This window comes from Microcebus murinus, chromosome 22 (genome assembly GCF_040939455.1).
Source record: "Microcebus murinus isolate Inina chromosome 22, M.murinus_Inina_mat1.0, whole genome shotgun sequence".
Classification (NCBI taxonomy): domain Eukaryota; kingdom Metazoa; phylum Chordata; class Mammalia; order Primates; family Cheirogaleidae; genus Microcebus; species Microcebus murinus.
The window spans coordinates 5186320-5197033 of NC_134125.1; positions in this window are offsets into that span (position 1 = coordinate 5186320).

Consider the following 10714-nt stretch of genomic DNA (forward strand, 5'->3'; position numbering starts at 1 on the left):
CCAACTAACTGGGTCAGTGGGTAAACCTTCCAGAACCTCAAAGAGCCTAACCCAACACACCCACCCATTTTACAGATGGGATAATAGAGGAAACGGGTAACTTACTTGCTGCCCAAGGTCACACCCAGCAGTTAAATTGCAGGGTCCGGTTCAGTCTTTGACTGTTCATCCACTAGATGGCTACTTTGACTCCCCGGGGAAGAAACTGGCACTTTTCCCCACTGGAGGGGCATCGGTCAGTGTGTTCCCGGAGAAGCAGGTGTCCTGGAGATTCTTTATTTTGGACTCAGGGAAGGTGTCCAGTTACTACTCTTCCCTGGGGGCCCCTCCTGGGAATGTAGGAAGAGATCACTCATTTATTCTCTGTCTTTGGTACCTAAGAAGGTTTTGGAGACCCCACAACTGCCCAAGGACCCAACTACTGCACTAAGAAGGTAGGAAAGCAAAATAAAGTATGTGAAAGTACTGGGAAAAGTAGAAAGTGACAATTTGTCACAAACTGTATGCCCTTTGACATATTTCAGCTGTCTGGGGAATATTACAGAGTGTAAGTAGGGAAAGGGTTGCTTCTTTAGATTGATAAAATCAGAGAAATCTTCTCTGAGTTGGTTTTCAGTTGTACCCTAACTAAGGAAGATCCAAGGGAAAATGTACTTGTAGGTAGAGGGAAGAGCAAGTGCAAACGCCTAGAGGTGGGAATGAGCGTGGCGTGCTTGAAAAACTAAAAGAAACCCAGTGTGGTTGGAACTGAATATCTGATGGGAAGAATGGATGGGATTGGGCTGGAAAGGTTGGCAGGGTCTAGATCTCATGGGTCCTTGAAGCTCATGCTGGTCTCTGAGCTCAAAATCCACTTTCCTTACCCTGTTCTGTGTTATCAGGGCTGCAATCCACAATTCTTCTTTGTCAGCCAGTGTGTGTTAGTGTTCTGCTAATAGGGGGGAATACAGGAAGACCAGGAGGCAGGAAGAGGAGCAGGGACTTGAGCATGCCTGTTTGCTTGCTTTTCCTAGCATGGTCCCCTCAGTAATGGCATTTTGCTTCTGGCAGTGGCATGTGGTTCAGTCTCCAAGTTCTTGCCATACTCCTAGAAACAGCATCAGTGTGCTCCCTCAGAAGTACCGCAGCAAGGCCAGGTGCGGTGGCTCACACCTGTAATTCCAGCACTCGGGAGGCCAGGAGCTCAGGCTGCAGTGAGCTGTGATCATGCCACTGCACTCTAGCCTGGGTGAAAAAGTGAGACCATATTTCTAAAAATACATATATATCTTGTATCAGCCGCTACGGCCCCTCTTCAGAGTTCTGAGCCCCAGCTTTGTAGGGCTCTGGAGGGACCAGCGCCAAACTGGTCATGCCCCCTTTTTCTTTTTTTTAAACAGAGTCTCACTCTGTTGCCTGGGCTAGAGTGCTGTGGCATCAACCTAGCTCACAGCAACCCCAAACTCAAGCGATCCTACTGCCTCAGCCTCCAGAGTAGCTGGGGACTACAGGCACGTCAACCTAGCTCACAGCAACCTCAAACTCCTGGGCTCAAGCAATCCTTCTGCCTCAGCCTCCCGAGTAGCTGGGACTACAGGCAAGTGCCACCATGCCCGGCTAATTTTTTCTATGTATATTAGTTGGCCACTTAATTTCTTTCTATTTATAGTAGAGATGGGGTCTTGCTCTTGCTCAGGCTGGTTTTGAACTCCTGACCTCAATCAATCCACTCACCTCAGCCTCCCAGAGTGCTAGGATTACAGGTGTGAGCCACCAAGCCCAGCCTAGAAATAGTATTTTTTAAAAAATAATTTAGATATTTTAAGTGTGGTGCTTTTAAGGGAAATTTACAAAACTGAATAATGAGGCTTCCACTAGAAAAATATTTTAAAATATTTTTTGAGTTGATACATACATAGGGTAAAAATTTCAAACACAAACTTTCTACCCCTAATTGCAATCTCTCAACTCCAGAATTAGTCCATGCACATGCTAGAAAAATATTTTAGAGGAGGTAGAGTTAAGGTGATGATCAAAAGAGATAATGACTATAAATACTCTTTGTAGGTTAAGGTTATCAGAATGCTCTGGACATCCATATTAAGAAACAAGTGGGCTGGGCGTGGTGGCTCATGCCTGTAATCCTAGCACTCTGGGAGGCCAAGGTGGGCGCATTGCTTGAGGTCAGAAGTTCGAAACCAGCCTGAGCAAGAGTGAGACCCCCCCCATCTCTACTATAAATAGAAATTAATTGGCCAACTAATATATATATAGAAAAAATTAGCTGGGCATGGTGGCGCATGCCTGTAGTCCCAGCTACTTGGGAGGCTGAGGTCGGAGGATTGCTTGAGCCTAGGAGTTTGAGGTTGCTGTGAGCTAGGCTGACGCCACGGCATTCACTCTAGCCTGGGCAACAAAGTGAGACTCTGTCTCAATAAAAAGAAAAAAAGAAACAAGTGACAGGCCAGGGTTTACACCTGTAATCCCAATAATTTGGAAGGCCAATGTGGGAGGATCACTGGAGCCCAGGAGTTTTCTGCTATAGGGAGCTATGATAATGCCCCTGTACTCCAGCCTAGGCAACAGATTGAGGCCCCATCTCTAAAAGTATATAAATAGAAAGAAGCAAGTGATGATTTTTGGATACCTGACAGTTTTAAATACAAGAAATTCAACCCTGGTTACGTGTGTGACTGTGGGCCGAGCTACTAAGTCTCTGCCTTTATTTTCCTTTTCATTCTCCTCCTACCTTTTCCTTTCCTATAGAAATACTCTCTATATGGATTAAAATTTTTCTTACTTTGTTGGGATAGTTTGAGTCTCTAAGCAGTTCACACTCAAAAAAGTTAATCAGGTCAGTAAAAAAATCTTTACAATTTAATTTTTTCCTTTGCTTTTATAGCTTTGTGTATGTATTAACTGTCCATCTCACGTGTGTTTGATCAAATTTAATTTTAATATATATTGGAACCTTTCAACATTGCATTTCAGTTGGTATCTGTATTATTGAGAATTGTTTTGGATTGCAAATGAGGGAAACCCAACTCAATCCTGGTTCAAGGAAATAAGGGAGTTTATTGACTCTTAGAAAAGTTCAGGCGTGGGCGTAGCTTCAGGTTTCACAAGGTCCAGGGGCTTAATGGGGGTCATCAGTCTCCTCACCCCACCCACCTGTTCACCCTCCTGTTCCCCAGGTTAGCCTCACTCTCGGCTTGGCCTCCTGCTCCATGCAACCCCTGGCCCCACTTCCCAACACTATCTTAGGAACGCCACTGGCAAAGAAGTATTTTTTCCTAAGATTTTCAATATAAAGTCTTGGGTTAAAGACTCATTGGGCTGGCACTAAATCAATCGCAGTGGCCTAGAAGTGGATCCAGAATTCTAATTGGCCAGCCTGGGCTTACACACTTGATTCTGGAGTGATGTGTATGTGAGATAGGTAGTGCTCTCCAAACCACATGGACTTTGAGGAAATAAAATAAAATTAAGATGCTGCTATCTGAAGAAAGAGTGATAGAATCTGGGCAGTAAAAACACAATGGCTATCTACCATGATGTGCCACCTTCAAAAATCCAGTAGCTACTTCAGCCACAGTTTGGTTCTCCCTGCTGCCTTAGGCATTGCTGACTGTCATTCCTTGAAACTCTACTCCCTTGGCATCCATGATATAATCTCTCCCTGATTCTACTTTGACCTCTCCGATTGGCATTTCTCAGGCTCATTGGGCGCTCACCTCCTATATACAGAATGTCAAGGTTGTATTCCTGGCTCTTCTCTCTGAATTCTTTCCTGGAACGGTTTTATGCTGTCTCACTTTAATCCCCACCTGGATCCCCAAGGTGCAGATTCCAGTTGCTTGCTAGACATCTCCACTTGGAAGTCCCGCAGGTTCCTCAAAATTCCTTATGATACACTGTTACTTTGGTGGCCCCCAGTGAACAACACCTTCCACTAGCCATACTCTTGTGTTGCCTCTCCTTGAGTCTAACTTGGCCTTGTTAATGGCAGAAACGTCACTGTGTCAGTTGTAAGCCTAAGATTTAAGAAAGCCTGGCAGCTTCTGCTTTCATGTTCTGGGGTGCCCTGAGCTGCCATGTCAGAGCCATGGAGAGGGTACTAGGAGGCCACATGGAGAGAGAGACACCCCACTGTCCCAGCCCACAGCTGACCCATCAAGTAATTATTAGCAAGGCCAGCAGAACAACTGCTCAGCTGAGCCCAGCCTAGCTGGGAGAATCGTGGGAAATAACAAAATGCCTGTTGTGTTAAGCTGTTTCATTTTGGGGTAGTTTGTTATGTAGCAATAGATAAACAAAACATCCCCCATACCTAAAGGCCAAATGTATCACCTTCCTCTTCAGACCTGTTTCTCTTCTTGGGGTCATCATTTCAACTAATGGCTCCATTATGTACCCGGGGCCCAAGCCAGAAACTTAGAGTTATCTTAGTTAGGTGTCATCAACTTAGGTGTCATCTTACATTCCTCCCTCCCCACCATCCCTATCCAAGCAGTCACCATGTCATACTGGCTTTACCTTCTAAATATTTCTTGAACCTGACCCTCTTTTATTGCTCAGTAGTTTTGTACCAGTTCAGGTTCTTATCTTCTCTCAACTTGTATGGTCTTCATATCTGCAGCCCAGTTCATAAATCAATCTGCTACACTGCTTCCAGAATGATTCTTCTAGAATGCATATCCAACCATGGCAGTTCTCTGCATAACTGGTTTCTGAGTTCCCTGTAGCCTACAGAATAAAGTCCAAACTCAAAAGACTCTTTGAGAATAAGAGGCTCATTGGCAATAGCCTTCACCTACCTTTGCAGCAACCTTATTCCCTACGGGTAACTCCTTTTTTTTCCTGCTGTATCAATCAAGGTTCAGGAAGGAGACAGAAACCACACCAGTTATTTAATGGAGATAATTTATTTTGTTAATTATTATTATTATTTTTTAGGTTAGTCAAGTGAAGCAGTGGGAGTGGAAAAAGAACAAGGGAATCTGTTACTGGTTGTGATCAATTAGTTGTAAACACTACTGCACTTGGACCAGCCAAGATAATTTAATATAAATCATTGTTAATTATTAATAGATAAAAACTGGCTAACCAGGTAACTGAAAGTGTATGGGGGCTGGGTGCAGTGGCTCATGCCTGTAATCCTAGCACTCTGGGAGGCCCAGGCGGGAGGATTGCTCAAGGTCAGGTGTTCAAAACCAGCCTGAGCAAGAGCAAGACCCCATCTCTACTATAAATAGAAAGAAATTAATTGGCCAACTAAACACAAACACACACAGATAGATATATATATATATGTATATATATATATGTATATGTATATGTATATATAATTAGCCGGGCATGGTGGCACATGCCTGTAGTCCCAGCTACTTGGGAGGCTAAAGCAGGAGGATCGCTTGAGCCCAGGAGTTTGAGGTTGCTGTGAGCTAAGCTGACACCATGGCACTATAGTCCAGGCAACAGAGTGAGACTCTGTCTTAAAAAAAAAAAAGAAAGTGTATGAGGAGAACTTTAAGGCATCATAGATTTAGCAACTACAGGATGCAGCCTGCACCATTAAGGCTGAGGGGACACAGGCAAAGCGTTGGTGTAATTTAAATTTAGGAATAGCCAGATGCAGCAACGCATACCTGAAGTTCCAGCTACTTGGGAGACTGAGGCAGGATGATCGCTTAAACCCAGGAGGTTGAGGTTGCGGTGAGCTATGATTGCACCGCCTTCCAACTTGGGTGACAGAGTGAGACCTCATCTCTATAAGAAACAAAACAAAAACTCCCCAAAACCAAAAACTTAGGAACATAGAAAAGGGTCCTCACATTGCCGAAACCCAGACTTCAAGGAGGGGCCTCTGCTTGGCTAATGTCTCTGAGCTTAGACGGTGACCATGTGGGGGCTCTGATTGGTCCTGGTGTCTTAGTGAAGGACTTGGTGTGAGGAGGCTAGTTCTGCAAGCGTAGAAAAAACTGCAAACTGGGTGAGCTGCTGCTATTGGAAGGACATATACATACCAGGGTGCAGAAGTGTTGCTGGGATGATGTTGATTTCCCTGCTGCAGAGTCTATCACAGACACAGCTGGCAGAGCAGAATGTAGTCACAAAGCAGAGTGCAGCAGCTTGGGTTTGGAGCTTTGCTCCCGCCTGTCTCAGGACATTTGCATGTGCTGTTTCCTCTTCCTGAAATGCATTTCCCTCTTCTCTTTACTTAGTTAATACCTACTTATCAATTCTTAACTCAGTCATCATTCTTTTTTTAATGTTTATGTTTTTAAAGATTTTATTTAAAAAAGTGTTGGTGTAATTTAACCGAGGAATAACAAGGTACAGTGGAATTTTTTTTTAATTGTATTTATTTTTAGAAATGGGGTCTCATTGTGTCGCCCAGACTAGATTACAGTGGCTATTTACAGGCTGATCATGGCACACTACAGCTTCAAATTCCTAGGCTCAAGCGATGCTCCCACCTAAGCCTCCTGAGTAGCTGGGACTACAGGCGCACGTCCCCACGCCTGGCTAAGGAAGCCTTGTTTGACTTCCTAGATGAGGTCAAATTCCTTTATAACAATCTCTGTTAGCTACTTTGTAGGATCACAGTTACAATTTTACATTTTGTGTCATTTTTGGATTAGTGTCCACTGGACTATAAGGGCATTTAATTTCAAGGGCAAAGACCATTGCCTCACCCATTTGTTTTTCTTAAACTTGTATCCCTAACCCCTAACATAGTATCTAGTACATAATATATGCACTTGTAAATATTTGTTGAAGTGCTATGTAAATAGCCAAAGGGAAGTCAATATCACACTGAATAGAGATTTTTCTGAATCTGATTCCAGTAGTATCTCTGTTCTGGGTCACTCAGTAAATCTTCTTCCCACCTCTGACCCTCAGTATCTTAGTTCCTATATCTTTTTTTTTGAGACAGAGTCTCACTTTGTTGCTCTGGCTAGAATGAGTGCCATGGCATCAGCCTAGCTCACAGCAACCTCAAACTCGTGGGCTCAAACAATCCTTCTGCCTCAGCTTCTGGAGTAGCTGGGACTACAGGCATGTGCCACCATGCCTGGCTAATTTTCTATATGTATTAGTTGGCCAATTAATTTCTTTCTATTTATAGTAGAGACGGGGTCTGGCTCTTGCTCAGGCTAGTTTCGAACTCCTGACCTTGAGCAATCCGCCCACTTCGGCCTCCCAGAGAGCTAGGATTACAGGCTAATTTTGATATGTATCATGTGTGTGTATACATATATAAATAAATAAATATTTAAGAGTGCCGACTAATCACTTTGCTAATCATTTTACTTCCATTACTTCATCTACTCCTCACACACACCAAAAAAAAAAATAAATAAATAAATAAATAAAAAACAAAACCTATAAAGACAAAAATATAAAAACATTTCCGTAAAAACAAGGACCTCGTCCGTCTTGCTCACTGCTATACCCTAGCTTATGGTCCAGTGCAGATGATAGCACATGGGCACTTAAAAGTCTATACGTTATCAAAGGAGAAAGAAATAGAGAAGAATGCAGTAAAGAGAGCTAAGGCATTCTACTAAATACAGCAGTGTCCTTGGAGCTTGATTAGCACAATTCTGGTAACAAGTGGCCCGGACTCTAGTTGCACGCTAGTACACGCTAGTGAGCCACTGGGCCTGACCTTAGTTCCTATATCTTGATGCAACTGCTGTTAAGTGTATTGTTTTTCAGAGATGGTCTGTGTTCATGCAAACAAAGCATATACAGCTCGCCCTCCGTATGTGTATATTCCACATTGGTGGATTCAACCAACCACAGACTGAAAATATTAAAAAAGATAAAAAATGATAAAACGATAAAAATAATACAAATAAAAATACAGTATAACTGCTATTTATATTGTACAATGTATTATACATAATCTAGAGATGATTTAAAGTATATAGGAGGCTGCTGGGTGCAGTGGAATGTGCCTATAGTCACAGCCAAGGAGTTTGAGACCAGCCTGGGCAACATAGACTTCATCTCAATACAAATTAAAAAAAAGTATACAGAGGATGTGCATAGTTATATACAAATACTAATACTATGACCTATGGCCTATTATTTTGGAAACAGAGTCTTGCTCTGTTGCCCCCAGCTGGAGTGCAATGGTGTGATCATAGCTTACTGTAACCTCACACTCCTAGGTTCAAGCAATTTTCCCACCTCAGCCTCCCAAGTAGCTGGGACTACACTCAGCTAATTAAAAATTTTTTTTTGTAGAGATAGGGTCTTGCTATGTTGCCCAGGCTGGTCTCAAACACCTGGCCTCAAGAGATCCTCCTGCCTTGGCCTCTCAAAGTGCTGAGATTATAGGCTGAGCCACTAGACCTGGCCTACTATGACATTCTATATAAAGGACCTGAGCATCCTTGGATTTTGGTATCCATGGGTGGTCCTGGAACAGTCCCCTCATGGATATGGAGGGACTACTGTACATATGTGTGTGCACATACATATATATACACACAGAGGTGCCACATTTCTTTCATTCTTTTGAACAACTGTTGCATTGTAGGGAAGTACCATAATTTAGTTAACCAGTCCTTCTTCAAAGACATTTAGGTCGTTTCTAATCTCGTTTCTACAAATAATGCTGCAATGAATAGTCTTGTATATAACATTTGTGTGCACATATGCAGTTGTAAATATCCCCTGAAACACCATCTTTCACTTTGGTTCAAGGTAAGGAGATGATGCACAGATGGCTGCAAGGATATGGTCTGGATGCTCAGAAAGTACCTCAAAATTGGGAGTATCTACATCAGGTCTCACTTTCAGAATCTTAACACTCATCTAGTACTAGCGTGCAACTAGAGTCCGGGCCACTTGTTACCAGAATTGTGCTAATCAAGCTCTAAGGACACTGCTGTATTTAGTAGAACGCCTTAGCTCTCTTTACTGCATTCTTCTCTATTTCTTTCTCCTTTGATAACGTATAGACTTTTAATTGCCCATGTGCTGTCATCTGCACTGGACCATAAGCTAGGGTATAGCAGTGAGCAAGACGGAAGAGGTCCTTGTTTTTACGGAAATGTTTTTATTATTTTTGTCTTTATAGGTTTTGGTTTTTTGTTGTTTTTTTTTGGTGTGTGTGAGGAGCAGATGAAATAATGGAAGTAAAATGATTAGCAAAGTGATTAGTCGGCACTCTTAAATATTTACTTATTTATATATGTATACACACACATGATACATATTCATGTATGGAAACGCTTAGCTAGAAGATTCATCATTCTTCTTCTTTTTTTTGAGACGGAGTCTCGCTTTGTTGCCCAGGCTAGAGTGAGTGCCGTGGCATCAGCCTAGCTCACAGCAACCTCAAACTCCTGGGCTCAAAGAGATCCTTCTGCCTCAGCCTCCCAAGTAGCTGGGACTACAGGCATGTGCCACCATGCCCGGCTAATTTTTTGTATATATGTTAGTTGGCCAATTAATTTCTTTCTATTTATAGGATAGATGGGGTCTCGCTCTTGCTCAGGCTGGTTTCGAACTCCTGACCTCAAGCAATCCGCCCGCCTCGGCCTCCCAGAGTGCTAGGATTACAGGCGTGAGCCACCGCGCCCGGCCCATTATTCTTGCTATGCCTATTTTTCTCCCCCCTTGCCCCCGACATACGCCACTTTTCCTGGAAGAGCTCACACTGTAACCCCAACTGTCCCAGCTAGCCGGTGCGCCTTCCGCGGGCGGGCGGCGAGTGGGACGCGCAGCCAGCAGGGGGCAAGAGTCACCCTGGCGAGCCTATTACCTAAGCAACGGAGTCCGCCGGCGTTTTCAGAATGACTTTACTACAAAAGGGCTCGCAAGAAGTTGGTACGTTTATTGTGCTAGGTCACTTACTCCTGATTAAATGGTGAAAGCGAGTGGGGAGTGGTGGGGCAGACCCGCTCTGCGGGTTCGCGACCGGGAGCGACCGGGAGAGCGGGCGCGAGAAGGGATGACGGAGCTCTCGCTCCCAGGTCACGGTCACGGCAGCGGCCGCGCCGAGGGGCCACTTGCGCTTCACACTCTATAATAAAGTGCACTGAGCGAGCCTAACCAGAAATGAACACGTGAAATTTTTTTCTAGGGTCGATTAGGAAAGGGAGAGCTCTCCACAGAGACAGAAACGCCACTAGGCAACTTCCTGAGCCCTAGCTACCCACAGAAAGGGTCCTGAAAACGGGTCGGGGCCCCCCCTAGCTCGACTTTGAAAGCAGCTGTGGGACGCATGCGCGCGGCCCACAGCTTGACCTCCCGGTGGCACCACAGGACGCAGACCTTCTTCCCGACAGCCCGCGGGGAAAAAGGGCGGGGCAACGGAACTCTCGCGAGGTTTTTGTGAACCCCGGCGGAAACATTAGACACGTGACTCCTAGGCGGCCTTCGCCGTCCCCCCTCCCCCTTCTCGGAAACCCGGCCCCCTCACCCCTCGCCCACCCCAGAGCCGCGGTAATGGACCGTTTGGGTTCCGGAATTCCCTTGGATCCAACCACTGGTACCGGGCCGGCGGGAGCCGGGAGAGTCCGTTTTTGGCGGCGAAGGCAGGAGGCGGTCAAAATGGGGGGGGGGATCGTCTTCCTTCACCTAGGAGGGAGGCGGGGCAGAGAGGGGCGCGGGGGAGCCGGGTGGGGGAGGGAGGAAGTCACGTGGGGGCGCGCGGCGCGCGCTGCGTGCGCGCGGCGCCTCAGCCGTCGCCCCTCCTCCCGCCCCTCCCGGC